Below are 25121 nucleotides of genomic sequence, written 5' to 3'. Positions count from 1 at the left end.
TCACCTGACTGTTTCTACATTTCTACACAGGAGTGGGGGGCACACCTGACTGTTACTATAAGTGTACATAGGATAGTGGGGCACACCTGACACTTTTACACATTTGCTAGGACTGTACTGGTATGTTGGGTACACCATTTCAGTCTGTAGTCTTACCTATCGTGCTAGCTAGAGGCATTCCAGTGTACTACCAATCTTAGCTTCAACTACCTTCATATTAGTTTCTGACTTTCTAGCCTTCACAACTTACATCCAACTGCCTGGCCTACTGTAGTCTGTCTGTGTAGGCCTGGGAGAGGGGTTACCCATAGGGCTCATTCAGAGGCCATAGTACAGCATTTTCTTGTGTTTGTCTACACCTATCCTGCTGGCTGTGATTGTTGTTGGATATGTGCCACCCAACTGGCATGTGTGAGTGACTTACATTGTGGGTGTCCCAGTTTTGAGGGTGGTGCTGCAGGGCTGCCTATGTAGGATGCACATAGTACACTCTCTATACATGGTTGAGCACAGGTAGTGTCATGTTTGGCATCCCTTTTACTGTATGTGCGAGTCAGAGAGAGGTGTCATTCCCTGGGTCCCTATTGTGTCAGTGCATGTGCTATGTCTTGCCTCTTTGCCAAGGCCAGGGCATACTGGGCACACCTCCTTCTGCCTACTGGGACAGGCTCAGTTTGTTCCTCCTCTGATTCACTCTGTGTCTGTGCAGGCCTTGGCAATGGTGGAGGGCTGTGTGGCCCTGCCCCATGCTGTTCCTGCTGCAGCTGTTTCCCCAGGATCATATTGTGTAGCATTACACATACAAGGCCAATTTGAGTATATGTTGTTGATGAGTACTGCAAGGCTCCACCAGATGTGTTCAGGCCCTGGAACTGTGACTTGAGCATCCCAAACGCACGCTCTATTATGATTCGTGTTTGTGTGTGTGCCTCATTATTGAGTTCTTGTTCGGGTGTGTGTGCATTTCTGATGGGTGTTATCAGCCATGGCTCCAGTGCGTATCCAGCATCCCCCACTAGGTGACCATGTGGGATGTCCCCATTGGAAAATGTCTGGTACAGATGTGTCAGATGCCAGATGTGGGAATCATGGTAGCTTCCAGGGCAGCCAGCACACACATTCATTATTATGCCCTGAGAATCTGACGCAACCTGGCAGTTGATGGAGGAGAATCCCTTATGGTTGATGTAGACCCTACCCTGCTCCCCTGGTGGTGCTTTAATGCACCCACTACCTCAGGGTATTCTGCTATTTGGTGGAAGAGATGCATATTGCTGGCCAACACCTTACGGGTGATGGGGAAATATATGTGCTCACCGACATCTGCTGACATGGCATCCAGGAACTGGTGGAGTACCCTGGATGTTGATGCCTGTGAAATCCCCATCATATCCCCAGTTGGCCTTTGGAAGGTACCTGCAGCTCGTATTCTTAGGCCTACACATACCTTAGTATCCACTGGGATAGGTTCACCTCTGTTAGTTCTGTGTGTGAGGAGTGGTCAGCACAGCTTGACAATTTGCTGTAGGAGGTTCCTGTCTACCCTATAGCACTCCACTATCTCCAGCTCATGTAGCCCTTGGTAGGTTTCCCTGGGTCTGTACACTCTTCTCCGTCTCCTCACCGTGGGTTGCTCAGCAACATTCACATCCTCACCAACCTCAGCCTCTTGCACTTGCTGGTTTATGATAGCAAAAACAGCCCCTAACATTTTTTCTCTTGCTTTCGTTTTGTAAAATGTCCCCATCTGTATACACCGGTGGTGCAGAGGTTTTGGGAAAAACAAGGGGGAAAGGATTTTGCATAGTTTATAGTGGTGTGCTGGGCTGGGCTGGGCTGCTGCCTGTGTAATTGGATGTTTCTGATACATTTCACCTGTCAGCTTAGCTACTTCTCCTTGATTACCGTCCTACTGCTGTTTTCCCTTCCCATTTCCTCCCTGTTTATTCCTGTGTGTGCCCTGTGCAAATGGAGTACTCAAATGTGCACAGATCTGCTATTTCCTGGTTTAACTTCCTTTTTCTTCCGGTAAAATCCGGTGCACAGCGCACACACCCACTTACACTTTATAAAGTGTGCTAGGCAGTTTGAACACACCTCTAGCTTAGCTGTGCTAAGCTAGGAGCAGTCCCAAGCCACAGGACTCCAATCCACTTACAGTATGCCTGACACAACCCCCCCACGATATCACCTATATCCTAGTCTTGCACCCAGATATTTATACTCTTACACTCTTGAGACCTGCCTCACCCCCTGGGGAAATCTGGGATTCACTATCCTTCCCCTCATTTGCATAGGATTGCCTGCTAATGCATAGCTACATGTCCCACACTGAGCCTCCCCCCTTAGCAACCATTACTCATTGGCCAGGTTGTCTTATGCCTGCCATTGACTTGCATGGCAGAATACGGCTTTTAATTAAAATGCTCATTTTAAGTTTATTTTTTTATTTTCCCCCAATCCTGTTTGCGCATCGCTGCCCTATGCTTAAACAGCCAAGATCGGTGAAAAAAAAATAAAGTTGATTTTTTTTATTTTTGAAACAGTTTGCAATGCCAATGGCCTTATACTTGGTCATTGGCATGCTTCCTCAATGATATGCAGCCTTTATTTGGAGCTGTCATAGCTCATTTCTGCAGACTGCACTCATCCTGCACTGACAGCTGCCAGCCTCCTGGATCACAAATTACCCTCATTTGCATGGTTTTCACCTGCAAATGAGGATAATTTGCATACAGGAGCTCGTTCCATGCAGGATTAGTCTAAGAGCTCACGTGCACGTTCCGGGAGCTCGTTCTTGGATCGCACATCGGCCATATTGCCGAAAATAGCTCTTAGACTAATCCTGCATGCTATAAAGGGCTTCATAAATCTGGGGGATACAGTCTATACTAAGTAACATCAATGAGTTATCTATAAGGACAGATAAATTAGAAAGCAAAATGGATAATTTTAAAGAGGAATGTAAAAAACAAGCTGAAGTGCTGAGTGAATCTGTTAAACAATCATCACAAATCTCAATTATATAAGCGGCAATGTCCGATTTTGAAAGAAGATTACTTGAAAATGAGACTAACACTGAATTTCTTCTGAAACAAAAATAAATTATTCTGGGAAAAATAGAAGACATAGAGAACAAATCTAGAAGGAATAATGTCAGGATTTACAGGATTCTCAAAAAAGAAGAGTGAGACAGTATGATTCAATTCATTAACACCTGGCTCCATAAAACTTTGAACATACCTGAAGCTTTTTTCTTTGGCATCAAAATGGCACATAGATCACTTTCCACTTCATTAAAAAAGCACCTTCACCAAGCTAAGTGATTGTTAGATTTTTCTCAAGTCAAGATAAGAGTTTAGTCTTAAAAGCTGTAAGATTAATTATCCAGTTAAATTAAAGAAAATGCTATAAGATTTGACAATGACTATTGAACATTAGTGATGTCAAGGAGAAAAGCATGTGTGCTACTTGTTAAAAGCTTAAAGAAAAGCAATATTGATCTCATTACAGCCGATTACACCTTCAGGCATTTCTGCAGTGCCTTCTACTGCACCTCTAGGTGTCAAATCTTGCTTGTTCATATTTGCATTACTAATTCCAAAACCATTCTACATACAAGGTATCAGATTATTGTATCTTGAAGTATGTATGATGACAAACAATTGTATTGATATTTGATCTCTTTCAATGATTGTTTGTCAGAACTATAGGGTGATGACTTCATTTTTTAAAGCCTCAAGCCACACCCACTGGGAGTTAAAGGCACACACTCAAAAGAACTGCACTGCAGTGAATGAGTTAAAACACAAATCTTGCTTACAACAAAAATAAGGATTTGCATTCCAGAAGGAAAGATGATTTTTAACACCTTGGAAGATGCAATGGACTTTATACAGAAAAGCAAAATCCTAGAAAAAAACAAAGAAATGTATTGGAATCTATCAGCTTCTTTGAAGAGAAATGCAACCAGAGATGGTTGATTAATAAAAGACAAAACAGTAAAAAACTGAAGGACAAATGAAAATATATGTATTTCATGGTTATGAATTCTTATTAATTTAAAGAAGTGGTTGAATACTTATGAATAGGTGCTGAATATTACCTTTTACCAGATAAATCATTTACTTATTTCTTTCCATAAATCAAATGGTTACTTGTTCCCTTTTTAAAATATTAGATTGTTAATTCTTTTATCTATATATGAAATTAAAGCCACTTATTTTCATTTAAACTTTAAAAGATTAAACTATTAATTTTTTTAAAGTTAATCATTATTATGATGAAACTTATGTTAGGTAGCACACTTTTTGATATGAAGATCTTGCCATAGTTGAGTAATGCATTATTAAATATAATGCAAGATGCAATAAATGACACTAAAGAGGCATGTTAAGTTACGTTTTGCATTCCTAAAATGGTCTAGTATTGTGCTACTGATAGTATACTTGACATGCAATAGTACCCAGGAAAGACATGCTATGTTATTGGAATAGCACCCAGGAAAGGCAGGCTGTGTTATAAACAAAGTATAAAAATATATAGCTGTTTACTTATATAAAAGTTATTACTGGAATGATATCAAACAATTACAGCAACATTCACACTTTTACAATTTAAACATGGATCACACATAACTGCTATTCTTTTAATGCAGGTTTATATGCTATGTCTCATTTAAAAAAATGACAGTCTGTTTTATATTAAACATCTCATACAAATAGTGCTTACTGAATGATTAAATGTTATTTCTTTAAATACAATAGCTTTTTAGTGATTAAAATACTTTGAAAAGTTTTTTTTTTTTTTTTTTTTTTTTAGTGGTTTGGAAGGGTTTGAAGGATTGATGTGTAAATGTAGAGGTGGCTTGGCTTCACATAATTTTATGTGAGTTGCAACTGATGGACTGTTCACTTTCAAGCCCTTTTCATGAAAACCAGATTGAAACAACTTTGAGTCATGAGCTCTTTTGTGATGCTGCAGGAGTTCTGAAAATTCTACCAAATGTCCAGGTTGCTACTTCCTGTCTAAAAGTAAATAATCATATTATTTTGAATTACATGCTAAGATGCCAAAGAATACAAGTTAGGCAATAAGCAAAAGACAATGAATTGCATTGTAGTCCACCATCAATTATTAAATAGTTCTGAATGCTTGCTACTGCTAGTATTCTTGACATGCAATAGCACCCAGAAAAGTTATGTTATGTTTAAACAAAGTATAAAAAATATATTTTCTTACATATAAAATGTTATTATTGGAATGTTATCAAATAATTAGAGTGACATTCACACTTTTACAACTTAAATCTAGGTCAAACATAACTGTCATTCTTTTCATGCAAGTTTGTAGTCTCCTTTAAAAAATGACAGTCTGCTTTGTTTTATACATCATGAGGACAGTGCAGTGGTGCAGAAATTTGCATTGTTGCCTCACGGTAAGAGGTTATCCGGTTTGATTCTCAGCTGGGTGTCTTCTGTTTGGAGTCTGCATGTCCTCCTACATTTGTGTAGGTTTCTTCTGGGTGTTCTATTTCCTCCCACGTTACAAAGACATGTGTTTGGAGTGTTTCTCCCTGGGCATCCACTGAAAATTCAACCAAAAAATATGAATAATTGTAAACTGATCCAACAAAGAGCAAAGTAAATGTCCAGGTACCACAATCATGAAAGAAAAAATCCACTTTATTGTAGAAATCACAGGAGCAACCACCATAAGCGCTTTCATCTTAACCACATCTGATGAAGTCTTGTGGCTAAGACGAAAGCGCTTATGGTGGTTGCTCCTGTGATTTCTACAATAAAGTGGATTATTTCTTTCATGATTGTGGTACCTGGACATCCACTGAAAATTGTCTCATTCCAAATCAGACTTTCCCAGTAAACAAATGTTAAGTAAATAAATAAAAACACCTCATACAAACAGTGCTTACTGAATTATTAAATGTTATTTCTTTAAATGCAATATCTCTTTAGGGGTTAACATACTTTGAAATGTTTTTTGTTGTTCTTTTAGTGTTGGGAAGGGTTTGAAAGACTGATGTATAATGTAGAAGTGGCATGGATTCACTCATGAACATTTTTTTGTTTGAATTTTAGTTGACTAAACTGTTCATTTGCAAGCCCATGTCATGAGGATGAGCTTGAAGTCACTTAATTTGAGTCATGAGCACTTTTGTGATGCTGCAGGAGTTAAGAAATTTCTAAGAACTGTCCAGGTTACTTCTTCTTGTCTAAAAGTAAATAATCATAATATTTTGAATCATATACAAAGATGTTAATCAATGCAAGTTAGATAATAAGCAAAAGACAGTGATTTGCATTCTGAAACATTGCCCATTAATAAATTGTTCTGAATATTTGCTGTATACCAAAAGGATATTTAGATACTAGCCTATAGAATGACACTTCTGATAAAAAAATAGGATTGTGTTTCTGTGCAATGATCTCTTTTTAATGAATCTTAAACAAGAAGATTTTTCAGATGTTTGTTTAGATAGTATTAGATATAACATTTAAGAAAAAAATAGGAGTGATTCTAACAGTAGTACTAGATTAAAGAGTAATAAATATATAAGGGTAAACACAAATGTTCTATTATATGATATTCTACACTAGGATTATAGCTAAAATATAAAACCTAGGAATATAATAATAGTTTAAGACACAGTATGCAAACAGAAATGTAAAGGGATCAGGATAAGTAAATATGTATGTAGTTAAAGAAGACAAATATGCCTACAAGGGTCGGAAGCTGGCATAGAGGTTAAGGTGTTCATTTTATAGACACAAGGTGTAGGGTTGAATTCTCATATAAGGTTATTGGATGGGCTTGGAATAGCTCACAAGGGCAGTTAGACTGGTACTAATTTATGAACTTATGATCCTATGAACAACTTTGCACATGGTAAATAAAAACAGAAAAAATATAAATCATCAGAAATTAATATGAAAATAACAACTGACTTCCTCTCAATAAAAGACAAAGGAAATAATGTGAGGTACAGGGGAAAGATGATTGTAGCAATACTCAGTTTGGTCAACTTATAATAAAGATTCTGAACAGCTTTTTAACTTTTCTTATTCATAATAACTCACTGATGGGCTTTTTTAAGATGATGCATACTAAAAATATGAGACACGTTAGTATGAATCAGAAGCATTACGTAAGTGTTGTTAGTCTAATGGAGAGTTTGACAGGTAGTTTATTCATCTTTTTCAATGACCTAGTAATATGTTATTCCATGGTAGAATGTATTAGGGTTATATCATTAGGTAATGTTTTATTTGTTTCAAACGTTTTTCCCATAGCCAAAGATTTTATATTGTTATATGTAAAGCTTATAATAAGTTCTGTATGTAAATGTGATTTCATTATATCTGTGTTTTTTCTCTCTTATATAAATGTCTGATTTTACATGTATGTATATTAATATTAAGGGATAGAACAATCCAGTAAAGAGGGTGAGTCTGTTCAAATACTTGCAATTACATAAAGTTCAAAAAGTATTTTTACAGGAAACACAGTCAGTTAATAAAGATGTAAATAAACTTTCATTAAAGAAGTATTTGGTTTTAGCAGGATCTGGCTTTGAGCTAAAAAAGAGGCACTCTCATTTTATGGAAGAACTCAACAGTAATGCCTGAAGTAAAAGATACCTGTGCTGATAAAAATGGTATATTAAGCATTGTTATAATTGAGTGGAACAGAAATCTTATTGGATTCCAGGGGTTGCAGCTAAAGATGCAAACAATTACGTAGACACTATAGCCTATTTTACAAGAAAGGTGAAGTCATAACGGCCGGTGATTTTAATTGTATTTTATCAGACAAAGATTCTGCTGCAGATAGAAAGCTGAGAATCACATCTTCAGTTAAACTCTGAAAAATTTTGTAAATCCAATAAATTCAAAGGATATACATGAGAGCTAAGGAAAACAAACTCATTTTACTTTACCCATGGGTAATGCAGTAGTGCAGATGTTGATGTTGTTACCTCACAGCAAAATATTCTCCAGTTCATTTCTCTTCTGGGATGTTTTCTGTATGGAGTCTGCATGTCCTCACTGTATTTATGTGTGTTTCCTACCACATTCCAAAGACATGCATCTGGAGCATTTCTCCTCAGGCCTCTGCTGAAAAAAGCGCTGTCCTAGTCAGACTTTCCCAGTCAACAAATGTTAAATAAATAAATAAAATAAAATGTTCATATAGATATGGAACAAAAAAATGTTGAATAAATGTTTGTCTCATTTTTAAACACCTTTATTGAATTATCACTTGTGACAGAGGCACATTTATATTTATATAAAACTAATCAAACTGTATTCATAGGTTCATAGGTTCATAGATTAGTACTAAGCTAACTGCCCTTGCGAGCCATTTTAAGCCTAGCCAACTGTCCCTTGAGAGACTCAAACCCTGCACCTTGTGTTTGCAAGGCAAACACCTTAACCATTAGGCCACCCTCCCAACCCCTCAACTTTTACAAGTTAAAACTAATAAACATTATGCTTCACATATATTGCCATATATAGTATCATATAACCTAAGCAGCATTACATAACTTATTCAATTCATGACCCTTTATTTATACAAGAAACATATTTATTAAACCATCACTTATGAAATAAGCAATTATACATTCATATAAATGAAAACAAACCACAATGACAGAATCCTAGTTGCAAGCATTTTACATCACAAACCATACTGACACACACCCAGTTGCAAACTTTATACATCACTTATAATCTATCCAATCATTTTCAGTTAAACATTAAGTCCTGCCTTCTTTCCATTCTTCTCCTGTATGTATTGTTCCCAGAATATGCATTTTTTTTCTATGTAGTTTGCTCCTACCTTTTTGTAAAGATCTCAATTCCAGTTGTTTTATCTCTGTTACTATATTCCTTTTCTGTGTCATGGCTCAGAAAAATCTCCCTTGTCACACCAATCTGTACAGCCAGCATCTTCGACAGTGCATCCTGCAGGGAATCCTTAAAGTCCACCAACTTACTGCACTTCCAGGATATATTTTCCCAATTACCTCTCTCTCACCATCACATCTCCAACATTTCCTATCTACATGAGGAAAAATTCTCTTGAGTCTACTTAAGGTATGAAAATGTTTTATTTATTTATTGACATGTGTTGACCGGGAAGGTCTGACTGGGTCAGGGACCCATTTTCAGAGGAGACCTGGGGACAAAAGCTCTATTTAAACATTATATATGATACATATAAAAAGTATTAAAAATACATACAGATTTTAAAACCTACAAGCATACAGTATCTAAAAATATCTATTAAACAGTTGAGTTACATAGTAGGTACGCATGTCATTTACATTATCCTTGTTTGTTAACGTATTATACATAGTAGCAGGTAAAAGGTCAATAAGCATGTAACATTTTTTTCCATTACAAGAAATAGCAGGGATATCATTTTTTATAGGAGAGTTAGAGGCAGAAGAGGATTCAAGCAGTCAGGATCCCAATTAAGTTAGGGTTTAATAAAGAGAAGACACTGTACTAAATAATTATAACTAAGATTGGGAAGTTTATGTATCATATAAGTTTGGAGAGGATTCATTATGTTGATAGGATAGATGAGGGTTCAGAACAGCAGGGATAGTTTATTACCTCATTGGGTAGGTGCAGGGGCAGTCACAAGTAGTGAGTTAATAGTTTTTTAGGGTGGGCTTCAATTTGTTCAAACACTTACACTTGGATTTACTTATCTTCCATGCAGGACTAGTCTAGTTCTGCATGGATGCGGACGCTTAGAAGCAGGACAGCAGCATGCCATGCATAGTAATGAAGGCGCGCTGCCCGAGCCCCCAGGCTTACATGGAGTCTGTACAAGTGCAGGGGGCATGTCTGAGAACAGAGCCCTGCGAATAAACATGCCTCTGCAATGTTGAGCAGCAAAAAGTGGAAATAAATTAACTATACCGCTCATAGGTGTCCACATATCCCCAGCAACAGTCCCCTATGTATACAACAGCAACAGGACATAAAAATCAAAAGAAGAAACCCTCATTTTGGTGTCTAAAGCTCTGAGTACAGCTAATCATAAATATGCGGGTGTGCCCATTGCTTAGCCATGGTGAAAGCAGCCTAAAAGGCTGAAGAGGATAACAAGGATGATATATGCAAATGAAGCATGTCAGCAATAGTGCAGTGAGCAGAGCATTCGCCTAATGAGCAGGCATTCCCAATTCGAGTCCCAGCACAGCACAGTCTATATTACACAGCAAAGCATGGTATAAGCAATATTTGTAATGTAAAACCCACTAAATAACATACAGTTTTATGAACAGGAGTACTGCAGGAAATGCACATGTGAAGAGTCAGTATCATAATGAATAAGGCAGCAGTAAGCAGGCATAAGCACAGATAAGCATTAGTAAGCATATGTAAGAACTAGTAAGCGTGTGCAAGTGTGTTTGCATGGGGTTAAGCAATGCCGACACAGATTAAGCAAAGGAGAAGCTAACTGGGTGTAAGACACTGTGCCGGAAGTTAGCAGTGCTTACCTCCACGCAAACCCGCTTACAACTGCTTTAAAGTGCCTTAAGCACACCGTATCCAACGGCCGGTGTTCTGCCCAGCAACAAAACAAACAGCTTCTGCAAGGCCGGAACCCAGGACCATACACACCATACACAAAATGATTTACCACTAAGCCATGCCAGATATGCATAAATCATATATTGTCAGAAACATAACCCCAGCCCAGTCATGCAACAGTATAGAGAATCTCTACCTACAACTAGATGGATGTGTGTGTGCAAATATATTACTATCTAAATGGATACAACATATCTATAGATGTAGTCACACATATTTATATATATATATATATATATATATATATATATATATATATATATATATACACATATATATATATATAGCCATAGATATATACAAATATATGAACAGATATACATGCAAATGCCAACACATATATATGTCAACATCTATATGTCCACATATACACAGCAAGTTACATATATGTATGCAGATATACGTCTCAGTAGGTATATACGGACATAGTTAGAAATCTGTAAGCAAATATATATACCCACAGAGGTATATATGGCCAGACATCTGTAGATAGCAATGGAAGATGAGCAGAAACATATATGTCCACATGCACCGTTAATGGGCTTGAGAAGCCCCAAACAATATATGTCATGTACGAATTGGCATACCCCCTGCCCAGCCAAACATGTCCAACCTGCAATACACTACCAAGCTCATTGTATTGCATTTGTGTCATTGAAATAGGGATTGATTTAAATTAGCCCTCTGTTATGTTTCACATGTTGACATCACATACCCTTCTCCTCCACCCACTAGGTGGGATGAGCAGTACAGGTACATCCAACCCAGGCCATCTCCGACCCATACATTCATTACCCACAGTTCCACTTCCCCCCACCTGCTGCATACATGCAACCACCATCCCTACCCTGGTTACCAGCCCGTAGCTACCACACCACCACACATTGCCCCCCCTCCACTGCCCCCCCTCAGGACCCATCCTGTATGTTGTCCCGACCCAAGTATCCTAGGTCTGGAACACACCGTAGTCCATGCACATAGCCATGGGTACCTATGTAACTCTGGGTGTAGACAAAAATTGAATACCCAATGTTTGGGTTGTCCCGCATGGGACAAATGTATTCCTGGTACTAGCAATAGATTTCACGTATGACTCTGTGTACACTAACGGATTTCCTTGTAGGTATCGCAAAACATACGTGGCACACAACGTTGATCGGTATGCACATGAAACACAGTATCCAGCAATACTAGTCAACATTACAGGATATGTAGCTAAATATGTAGAGGTATATGTGTGTGTATGTGTGTGTGTGTGTGTGTGTGTGTGTGTGTGTGTGTGTGTGTGTGTGTGTGTGTGTGTGTGTGTGTGTGTGTGTATATATACCCATAACTAAATAGATATATACCTCTCCCTCTCTGTAGTACAAATGTATACATGCATAGACAGACATATATATATATATATATATATATATATATATATACATATATATATATATATATATATATATATATATATATATATATATATATATATATATATATATATACATATACATATACACATATACAGACACCCATATATATATATATATATATATATATATATATATATATATATATATATATATATATATATATGTGTGTGTGTGTGTGTGTGTGTGTGTGTGTGTGTTTGTGTGTGTGTGTCTATATACACAGATATATAGCTATGATATGATACAGTGCTTAAGAATGACATATGTTCACAGGTTATCCTAATGAGGGTGAGGGGCCCAATCAACAAATGTGTGACACTTGCATTAACCCCCCAAGCCAGACAGGGGAAGCATACAATCAAACATACAAACAATGTAAACAATCCACTGCTTCCTAAACCACAGGCAGAATACAACCAGGGGGTGGGAACACATTGGACCTGCTAAGCTAATCGTGGAACAGAGACAGGAGCATCCCTTGCGGGACATCCGAAAAATTGTCTTTTAATAAGAGGACGCCCGTGCAATGACCTTTCAAGGCAGGGCATGTATGTACCTGGACTACAAGGGTGGGAAATCCTGATGACCCATGGGTCAAGACAACATACGAGATGGGTCCCGTGAAGTGGAGAGTGGGCAGTGTGTAGTGGTGTGTTTAAACCCGACCTGCACCCAGAGTAAGGATAAGTGATGTAGAGGAGGTGCAGGGGGAACTATGGGTATGAAATTATGGGACTAGGCATGCAGGTGTTGGCTGGTGCAGTTCTATTCAGATTTAAGCAATAGTGTGCATTGGGCAGAGCTGCCGCCACCTGATGAGCAGCCATTCCCAGTATGAGTCCCACTGCAGCACAGTCTATTTTACATGGCAAAGTACAGTATAACCTGATGTGTTGTTGCAAATCCCACTAAATAACACCAAAGAAACCATGGTCACAACACCCCACTGTAGGCATGTAAGCTGAACTAATTGGCATCACAAGGTATTATTGTTGTCCTCACCCCCACCCAGGGGTGTGAGTGTCCAAACCTACCTCCAAATGCAGTGTATATGCACAGTTGTTGCTGTAGAAGAAATGGCCACCTGTGGACCTTCCTGTCAGCCTTCTTGCACATCCCTGAGGATTTCCCCTACTATCTGCCCTTCTGTGTGCCCCATTAACACCACTTACCTATCAACCCTTGTTTCATTACTATTAATGTTCACAGTCACAAGTAGGTGACACCCTCTTCCCCAACTATATTGGCAGAATCTGGAACCCCCTACCCATGTGTTTTACCTCAGCTGTCCCACACGACACATGTAAATAACACATTAAGGAACACCTCAAGCACACTTGGATCAGCACATGCTCACCACCTGGTGAATCCCTCCCCCCCCAACTAACACTCTATACCCCTACACCAACTAGTGAAACCGACACCTCCTGTCCTGCCTCGCATACAAATCCCAACATCCTGCATACCTTCCCTTTTGCTCCCCCACCAATCATTCCAACGGCCTACTATACAGTTACACTGCCCCCCCCTCTACCTACCTACTCCTTCAATATTCTCTTCTACTCTAACACACAGGTATGACATAACTAAACCTAACCCGAATACCTGAGTGTAACCTATCCAGAACTGTTAAACTGGAATCTCACTTCACCTTAAACTGACCTTTTTCAACAGTCATACCTGACATGTAAACCTGACCTAAGCATGTATAATACTGACATGTTAATGTGAACTAAGCATGAAGAATGTGGTACGTAGCTATGTTAAGTCTGTTACTCTCTATGAATGTGTACACCTCAGTAGTATGTGTAATGTGTAGCTGGGGTTTACTGTAGAGATCCACTCCCCAGGCCACCGCTAACAATGGAGAATAATCCAGTCGGATTGTCCTGGACAACAAATGTGAACTAAATACATAAAGTAGCATAAGGGTATGCGGCAGCATGCGGGGTTACGCCTGTTTGAGTGGTGGTAAGCAATGCCCACACTGGTCAAGCAATGTGGAGGCCAATTCAGTGTAAGACGCTGTAACCAGAGGTTAGCAAGGCTGAGCCTCATGCACAACAGTGCATACCCACCTATACTTCCTCTACAGTGCCTTAGGCACTCTATAGCCAACATCTCTCATCATGTCCATTAACAAAATAATCTGCACTCCCAGGTTCCAAACCCCCCACCCTGCACACTATAGTCTAAGTGAGTTATCACTAAGGCATGGCAGATACACATTCAGCTGCTGTTATCACAAACATATCATCCGGCACAGTCATTCAACAGTATAGGAAATGTATGTAAGTATGTAGATTAATACTAGCAAACATGTGCAAATTGCTCAATCACAGTATTCTGAGCAGTCTATGTGTATCAATGAACAGTGCCTGTCCAAACATACTGTGAGAACAGTAGTCTTGCATAATACTGAAGAGAAGAATGAAAAACAGTGCATGCCATGGGGGCGTGTGGGCGTACTTCATGCACAGAATGTCACATCTGGGGAGTTGGTCCCGTGGAACTAGGAGATGAGGCTGGCCCGGTGTATGAGCAAACCACTGCTTCTCAAACCCCTGGCAGGATGCGACCAGTGGGAGAAACAGTGTAGACCAGCAAAGTCTACTCATGACACAACAACAGGTCCGTCCCTGGCTGGACGAACCAAACTTTGAGGGTCACATAGATGTTTCCACCAGTATCGGAGGAGGATCAAGGGAAGGCTTGAATGTAAGTGGACTAAACAGATGAAGAGCCTGCAGAAGCTTGGGCCAAGACAGTATAATGGAGGAGTACTGACACGTGCAGAGAGGGAAATGTGTGGAGGTGTGGTATGGCTGGGCTAGCAACTGGGGAATGGATGGATGCTGTGTACGTGGAGCTCGGGGGCCGGGGGAAGGAAACATGGGTATTACAATATGGTGGAAATATGCAAATGAAGCAGAAAGCAATAGTTTAGTGGATAGAGCATCTGACCAATGAGCAGGCATTCCCGGTTCAGGATCCACTGTAGCACAGTCTATTTTACATGGCAAAGCACGTTATAACTAATATGTTTGTTGCAAGACCCACTAAATAGCGGATATATATGAAATGGAGTACAGCAAGAAATGCACATGTGACATATCAGTGTCAGATGGAATAAGGCACTAGTAAGCAGTTGTAAGCACAAATAGGCAATAGTAGGCATATGTACGCACTAGTAAGCAGGCATAAGGCCTTAAGACTGCTTTAGATTGCCTTAATCACTCTGTATCCAATGGGCCTTTGTCAGCCCGGCAACAAAATAAACAGCCATGCAGGTCACAAACCCAGGGCCCTATACACCATAGTCCCAGTAGCTATCCACCAAGCCATAACAGGCAAACAGAAGAATGTGGTAGTAGTAAACATGTCCTCACCATAGTATAACCAAACTGAACCTGAGAAAGGCATCAGTATACAGTCATATGTGCCATAACTGACTACAGAACATACATATGTGAACTGGAGTACAGCAGTAAGTCCAGATGTGAGGTGTTAATGTAATAAAGTATAGAAGTTCCAAGGACCCCATACAGTGTCCGTACACATGTGTCGAGGATACATGACACATATATAACAAGTGGCAAAGGGGAAATCAATGCCAAAAGATAATTATCATGCAAATCTAATAATACGCACCGCTAAGCGTAGCACAGCACTGGCTCCCAGACTACTGGCAGGATACTACCAGTGGGAGAAACAGTGTCATCCTGCTAAGTCTACTCTTAAACAAATGCACGCCCGTCTCTAGTGTGACGACCCCAAACGTCTGCCAAAAAGCATCCTCGGGGTAACATACCATGCCTAAATAGTAACCACAGACGGTGAGGTATTTTTGCAGACTACATGTGTGGGAAGCCTGAAGATTTATGGGTTGCAACAACATATGCTAAGGGTCCCGAGAAATGGAGAGTGGGCAATGTGTAATAGTGTGGTTAGATTAGGCTGGAACCTGTAGGATGGATGACTGATGTGGAGGGGGAATGGGAGGGGGAATGTTGGGTACAACATTATGGACTGAGGCATGCTGTGATTGGATGAACCCATTCTAATGGGACCGGCCCGTGGATGTCAGCGAGAAAGGAGGGGGGGACACAGGGAAGGTACTGGGACATACCATTTCCCATGGCAAACCACATTATGGGTAATATGTATGTTGCATAACCCATAGAATAACATATATACATGAACTGGTGTACAACGGCCACAAAATATATATATATATATATATATATATATATATATATATATATATATATATATATAGATATGTATATATATATATAGATATATATATATATAAACAGGAGTACTGCAGGAAATGCACATGTAAGGTGTTGGTATCATAATGCATACAGCAGTAGTTAGGTTAAGCAGCACTAAGCTGTTGTAAGCATATGTCAGCACTAGTAAGTCAGTTTACATTTCCAGGCTCAGCAAATCTGATGCAAACTATCTGTAGGCATATGTAACCGGTGATCTGTGTTTGCGTGACAGTGAGCACTGTGTATACAAAGTAAGCAATGTTGAGGCTAACCTGGTGTAACTGGCTGTTGCCTGCAGTTGGAGATGCATACCATCGCACAAACCCACTCACGACTGCTTACAAATGCCTTAATCACCCTGCATCCCACCTCCCTTGTTCAATCCTGCAACATAATTAACATCCACTGCATGTCCTGAACCCAGGACCCTGCACCCAGGACCCTGCATACCACAATCATAGTGAATTAACACTACACCATGTCGGATACAGAGACATCCCACGTATTCCCAGATATATCATGCAGCACAGTCAATCTGCATAAGAGGAATTGTACTAATATCACAATACTCAACCTATTATTGCAAACATTGTGGACAAAGTGTGACAAACATGGGGTACATATCTAGACATGTGAAATATTGTTCATATACATGTAAAACATTGCTAGTGAAGCAGTGTTCTGTTGTAATACACATAATCTGAACAACATGATGTCCGCAAATGTAATGTATAGGCATTCCTGACTGACCACATGCCTGACATCAATGTCAATTGGCCAGACAAATGTGGGGACAGCCAATATTGTTAGCCACTCATGCATGGACATATGGACAGTCACAGATCTGTAAATGTAGAGAGATACACAGGTGCTTATAAATGTCTGACTCACACATACATCATATCACATTAATGGTATGTAGGTGGGTGGATACATATGTCCACATATATTTAAATGTAAGTATAGATATACACACATATATATATATATATATATATATATATATATATATATATATATATATATATATATGTATGTATGTATAGGTTCCCTACATTAGACCGAAAGCTCGGAAGATCGACAATCAGATCACCGATGCCAGAAAACCGACGGAGCAGATAACTGACAACTCGTAATCCAGACAGCGAAAACACTGACATAGGAAACGTGTGAGCGTGACTCTGTAAGTGTGCGATAGTGAGGGATTTAGGGTTAGGGTGCATGTAAGTTGTGTGTGTGATAGTGAGGGATTTAGGGTTAGGGTGCGTGTAAGGTAAGTGTGCGCTAGTGAGGGACTTGAGAGTTAGGAGCGGTTTAAGTGAGTTAGGGTTAGGGTGCAGGTAAGGTAAGTGTGCAATAGTGATAGATCATAGGGTTAGGGTTTGGGTTAAGGTTAGTGCAAAGATAGTTGTGTGTAAGGTGTAGTGTCAGTTATTATGTTGTTTGTGTGCATGTGTTGTGTGTGTGTTGTGTGGAACAGCTGACTTTTTGTTTAGTTAACTGTCGGGGTTGTGGTTTGTCAGGCATGTGAACTTTCATGTTTTTGCGGTTTCGTTTGTGGTGTTGTGTACTGTCTGTTTACTGTAGTAGACCCATATATATATATATATATATATATATATATATATATATATATATATATATAAATATATATATATGGGTCTACTGCATAAGTTCAAAAATACACTTCTTCAAACTCACGCAGTAGACACTGGGTTACGTGAAAGTGCATTTAATCAAAAGTGCACTTTCGTGAAACCCGCTTCAGTGAATGGGCTACTACTGACTTTAGTGCAGTAGTTACAGACCTTAGGGCTAGGGAGTGGGTCATGGTAAGGGGATAGCTAGTAGGGCTATCCCCTTACCATGACCCGCGCCCTAACCCTAAGGTCCATGACTACTGCACCACAGTGGAGGACAGGCTATAACACTGATGCCCACACACACGTAGCACTGTACAAACATCCATAGACTGTCCAGGTTATGTCAACAAATATAACTCCTACTTTACATAATATGTGGGGTGGTCTGATATCTCACTGGCTTGTTAGCGGATATGATGAAACTAATTATGGTGTACAGCACATACACACCACGTCATCCATGACATATGCACACAGGTTGGCAGAGTTGTGGCTGGCAGCACATAACAGGGCCAATAATGACATGTTGCTGTGATAACCTCATACATTTACTGTTGTAACAGGATTTGTGGCAACATATGTCCTATGAGGGATAAGACACCAGTAACTGTCATGGCTTTCACCATCTACAAACTGCAATCCTCACACTACCGTCTGCAGTCCGCAGATAGATGGTCCGTTGGTAACACATGGAACCAATGGCACAACACACTGCCCTGTCTGCAGATGACCCTGCAGATGGGGATTCCACATAAACATGGAACTGACATGGCAGGTATGGAGACATGTAGGAAAGACATATCCACACACACACTGTTAAACCAACAGTACGCCACATGTAGTATAGCAGCACTTACTGCCTGTAGGTGGGTCAGGCAATCCCCCTCCTGTGTGTTGCCCTGTTTCCACAGTGTATGTTGTTGAAGATAAATTCCCAATCCATCGCAGATGCTGGTTGCCTACCAACAGATCTAGCTCCTGCTCACAGTGAATGACAAGGGCCAATACCAACATGATGTTCCTATATATCAAAGTCTGTTTCCATGCAATTGGCTATGGGAATGTTACCACAGCTGTTCCACATGCGATCAGCTGGGGGAGGGCTGCGATTTGTGCAGAGGCCATTAGCTGATCATGAGCATCACTTAAAATACACATGCTGCTGCCTAAGCAAAACTGGTGTAGGTCTCCACATCCACCAGAGAGGGAGTGGGAGATGCAGACAGAAACAAAGACATGTCAGGAAGGGGTGGGGGAGTAAAACTGCAGCTTGTTTGTGTTACACACCTACCAGCACAGGGTATCAAACCCCTGACAACTATGTACTGCTTTCACAGTTCGATGCATTTATTGGATGCGCCACATGGGTTACCTGTTGTGGAGCCCTCAGAACATATCTGTGATGGTGTGTGACATCTGCAACAGGGATACGGTAGCTATATGGCAGGTGACGTACACGTGCCTGTCAGCATGAACAGGTGCCAGCATCAACACTGCCACACTCTCACAGGGACATGCACACATCGACACAATTGTCAGGGCCAGGGGTACAACTCATCAGTAGCGGTATTGCCGCAACACATCACTGTGCAGGTACCACATGCACCACATGGGTCATACGGAGGTTGTATAGGCAAAGAGTATAAGGAGGTGTCTGACATCTGACACACACACACACACACACACACACACACACACACACACACACACACACACACACACACACACACACAGTTGCCACGTCTGGGGTTTGAACACCTACCTAGCTACTTCATCACACTACAGCAATACACAGTTATGGGATGCACTACAGAGATTACTGGCTACACGTTTCCCAAGGTGTATTTCAAAGTGGATGACCTCAGTAGTTTTGTCATAGTAGGGCTATGGGGAGGGTAGTGTGTGTGCATGGGCTATAACCTATTCATCTAGAGGTTGACACACCACATGTGGGCACATGCATGGTTATATTCCACAGGTACGTGTATACAGCTGCTAGATGACTACTTCCTTGTACAGTCATGTTGCACAGCTAGCACTTGCACCACATAGTCCGTAATGCTGACAGATACCGGTGGCTAATGTCTACAGTGAGTGACATATGAGTGTCATGTGGTTGTAGTCATTTGGCTGTGTGCTGGGTGGGACAAGCCTCATAATGGTTGGCACCTTGTCACAGTCACTCTCTCCCACACATCTACATATGTGCATGTTTGGCTTATTGTAGTGTATTGTCCTTGAATATATGCATGTATTCCTATTCACTGTGTGTGCAAAGCATGAGTGGTGCATACTGAGGAGTGCCTGCACTAACATCTGTGACTGCCAGATATGTCTGGTCCACTATTGTTTGCAGACATGGGCTTCTTTTGATTACATGTGTGAGCATGACCAGTATGACCTTTCAGTATGTTGTTGACCGACATTGCCTTCATTTCTCTAAGTGTGTGAGCATGCTCAATATGCCCTTCTGTACAGAATGTGTGGATCAATACCAGGTAGTTTGTACTCCAGTGCAGACCTTTGTGTTGTACACCTACAGGTAGCAAAGTGTTTCTGCTGGGTATCCATCGATCATTTGGCAATATGGGGACAAACTGTGCAAGGGATAGTGTGTACTGTAGGTGATTGTGTCTAAGCTGCTTCAGCTGCATGGTATCGCTGTTAGCAGAGATATTCAGACATGTGTACTGTTATACACAGTGATATTTTCTGTTTTCATTTACTGCCAAGTGGACATTCTTGCTCACAGTGCTGTCTTGGGGGATAAGGGTGACTGCAGCTGTGTCTGGTATTGTGGGCAGACACCTACGTATTCATGGTAAGTTATGCCATTCTGGAGGGGGAGCTGCAGACACTTGCTGCTGGGTCTGTGTATCTGGTTCAGCACCTTGGTAGAGTGCTGGTGGGGGATATCATACTTGTACACCCAGTGACAAGACAGTATGGGCTTATCTTGCTGTGGCAATGCCTCACAGCTGTACAATTTACAGAGGTTGCCCAGAGCCAGGGGCCTTGGGTCAGGACATTTACCCTATTGTGGTGTACGGGCAGGTGTGTAGCTACCCATTTATGTATTTGCAGCCAGGGATAGTGTGGGCACACAGCTTGGTGTCAGACCCTGCACATTCCATGCTGGCCATGTTCCCACCCCCCTCTGCTATTTTAACCTCTTCCATACATTATGCATTCATTCTATGATACATTCCCTAAGGATATCACCACATCACAGGTGTGTGTTAGTGCTGGTCCACAGTTCATGCAGTGGGACATGGTGGACATGTTACTGTGGTTTGTCCACATGGCCTTGCATATGGCTTATGTGGAGTGTGTTATGTTGTTATTTGGGTGTCCATAACTTAACATGCATTGGCAGTACGTGTGAAACACAGGCCTTTAGCAGAGTCCTGTGGGGTATTAGGTGTTGCTGTGAGCCACATGTGGCAGGCTGTTGCATTCTGTCAGGCCTACAGTTACAGACCACCATACAGTATATTCACATGGGGTGACAGGGTGGTTGTGATAGGTGTTCATGCAAATTCTTTTTATCAGTCTTGATCAGGTGGTGTGGATGCTGGTAGGTTGCTACGTACAGCTAGGGACACACCTGCATGGACATCTGCACTGCATGCTGTATTCTTCCACTATTGTTATGTACAGGAGGGGTCATACTGTATCCATTCCCCACAGCAGGGATATGGTCAGAGAGGTACCTGTGGGTGGTGTTTGCGTGAGCTGGTTGCATGTGTGCTATGAATACTACTTGCATCTGACACACAGATATGCATGGGTCATTCCAGGTATGCTGGCATGTGCAGATACACCAGCTGTTTCCCAATACATCAGTCCTACCTCCTTTGTGATATACAGGTGTTCGGATGGACATCACCGGTATCCCCTACTACAGGACCGGTTGCTGTGATGCATACCTGTATGTACAATTCCAACGGTGTCTCCATTTCACAGTGATACAATGTATACTGTATCTCTAAGGTACTTTCCCCTGTGTACTGCTTGTATATCTAGCCCAACAGCCATGCCATGTCAGTCTTTCAAATGGTGACACATATTACCACCATACATTTTCATTGACTTATTGCTAGCAGGTGGTATACGAGTGGGGATTGTCCTTGGCACTGCAGTTGTGAGGGCCTGTCCCTGTCATCAGCAGTACTGGGCTATGGCCACCAGGTCTTACCTCGACATGCATACATACTGACCACTCTCACACAATATGAAACACACACCATCCTATCACACACAGACCTGCATATTGTGCACATGCTACAACCTATCCTGCTACCTTGGCCACCTCTGGGCATCTCTGCTCCACTCGTATTATACCTACTCATACATGTTACTACATTTCTATACAGGATTGGGGGGCAAACCTGACTGTTACTACATTTCTACACTGGATTGGGGGTAGGGTCACACCTGACTGTTTCTACATGTCTACATGGGAGTGGGGGGCACTCCTGACTGTCATTGCATTACTATGCAGGATGGGGGGAGGCACAAGTGACACTTGTACACATTTGCTATGACTGTACTGGTATGTCATGTACTCCATTTCATTCTGTATTGCTAACTATCATGCTGTCTAGAGGCACATCAGTGTACTACAGATCATGGCTTTGGTTGCCCTACATATTATTGTCTGATGTCTTACCCTTTAGAACTGGCATCCCACTGCCTACAATGCTGTGGTCTGTCTGTGAAGGCCTGGGGGGGTTAACCGTAGCCATCATTCTGGGGCCATGGCACAGGCTCTGTTTGGGGTTGTGTCCACCTGTCCTGTTGGCTACAACTGTTGCTGGGTATGTGAACCATCCTGACTTGCATGTGTGGGTCATATTGACACACATTTCGCACAGCACATTTCCTGCAGTGGTTTTTGTCACACTGTGTAGAACTACCTACTATGGTGACTCCAGTATGCTTTACACATATCAGGGTGCCACTATGGGTGTCTACTGTCTGCTGACGTAACATTCAGCCACCCATTTCCCTTGCATGTTCACATTCATACCAGAGCTACAGGTGGCAACACATTCTACTCCATTTGGCAATTGGTAGGTTGATTGACTTACCTTGTGGGTGTGCCAGACTTGCAGATGGTGCTGGAGGGCTGCCTATGTCAGATGCACATAGTACACTCCCTATACATGGTTGATCACAAGTGGTGTCATGTTTGGCATCCTTTTTACTGTATGTGCGAGTCAGAGAGAGGTGTCATTCCCTGGGACCTTACTGTGTCAGTGCATATGCTATGCGTTGCCTCTTTGTCAAGGCCAGGGCATACTGGGCATGCCTCCTTCTGCCTACTGGGGCAGGCAAAGGTTCTTCCTCCTCTTGGTCAGTCTGTGCCTGTGCATGCCTTGGTACTGGTGGGGGGCTGTGTGGCCCTGTCCCATGCTGTTCCTGCTGCAACTGTATCCACAGGATCATATTGTGTAGCTTCGCACAGACCATAACAATTTGGGTACATATAGCTGGTGAATACTGCAAGGCTCCACCAGATGTGTCCAGACACCGGAACCGTAACCTGAGCATCCCAAACACATGCTCTATTATATATCTGGCCTGTACATGTGCCTTATTATGGCATTGTTGTTCAGGTGTGTGTGGATTTCTGATGAGTGTCATCAGCCATGGCTCCAGTGTGTACCAAGCATCCCCCACTAGGTGAGTGTAGGGGATGTCCCCATTGGCAAATCTGTGGTACAGCTGCATCAGATGCCATATGTGGGAATTGTCATAGCTTCCTGTGCAGCCAGCACACACATTCATTATAATGCCATGGGCATCACATTCGACCTGGCAGTTTATGGAGGGGATACCTCTGCGGTTGATGTAGACCCTACCCTGCTCACTGAGTGGTGCCTTGATGCATATGTGTGTGCAGTCTATAGCACCCAGTACCCCAGTGTATTCTGCTATTTGGTGGAAGAGACACATATTGCTGGTCAACTCCTCATGGGTGTTAAGGAAATATACATTCTCAATGGCTTGTGCTGACATGGCATCCAGGAACTGGTGGAATACTCTGGATGCTGATGCCTGTGAGATCCCCATGTTATCCCCAGTTGTGTTTTGGGAGGTACCTGTACCTAGTCTACCTAGGCCTACACATACCTTGGAATCCACTGGGATGGATTCCCCTCGTTCGGTTTGGTGTGTCAGGTGTGGCCGGCACAGCTCAACTACTTGCTGTAGGAAGTCTCTGTCCACCATATAGCACTTCACTATCTCCAGCTCATGTAGCCCCTGGTAGGTTACCCTGGGTCTGTCTCTTCTTCATCTCCTCACTGTGGGTTGTTCAACAGCATGCACATACTCACCACCCTCAGCCTCTTGCACATGTTGTTCTATGTTGCCTGCTGCAGCCCTTCTCATTTTGTAAGTTTGTTTGTTAAAATTTCCCCGCTTGTATACACCGGTGGTGTAGAGTGTGGGAAAAAACAGTGGGGAAGGTGTTTGCTTATTTTATAGTAGTGTTCTGGACTGGGCTGGGCTGCTGCCTGTGTAACTGGCTGCTTCTGATACATTTCACCTGCCAGATATGCTAGTTCTCCTTCATTACCTTCCTACTGCTGATTTCCCTTCCCATTGTCATTCTGTTTGGGCCCAGGGCCACTCCACACAAACAGAGTACTCAGATGTGCACACTGCTGCTGTTTACTGGTTTAACTTCTTTTTTCTTTCTGTAAATGCCAGTGTCCAGCGTGCACACCCGCTTACACTTTGTAAAGAGTGCTGGGCAGGTTTAGACACACCCCATAGCTTGGCTGGGATAAGCTGGGAGCATACCACAGGGCTCCAATCCACTTACAGTAGGCCTGACACACCCACCCATGATGTCACCTACCTCCTAGTCTTGTACTCAGCTATTCATATTCTTACACTGTTGGGACCTGCCTCACATGCTGGGGAAAATTATCCTTCCCCTCATTTGCATAGGATTGCCTACTAATGCATAGTTACATGTGTCACACTGTGCCCCCCCCCCCCCTTAGCAACCATTATTCACTGGCCAGGTTGTCTTTTGCCTGCCATTGACTTGCATGGCAGAATACTGATTTTAGTTAAACTGCTTTTTTAGGTTTATTTTCTTATTTCCCCACTGATCCCGTTTGCGTGCCG

The sequence above is a fragment of the Protopterus annectens genome, chromosome 6.part0 (genome assembly GCF_019279795.1).
Source record: "Protopterus annectens isolate FY-2018-M chromosome 6.part0, PAN1.0, whole genome shotgun sequence".
NCBI lineage: Eukaryota > Metazoa > Chordata > Ceratodontiformes > Protopteridae > Protopterus > Protopterus annectens.
Note: the sequence above shows the minus strand (reverse complement) of the source record.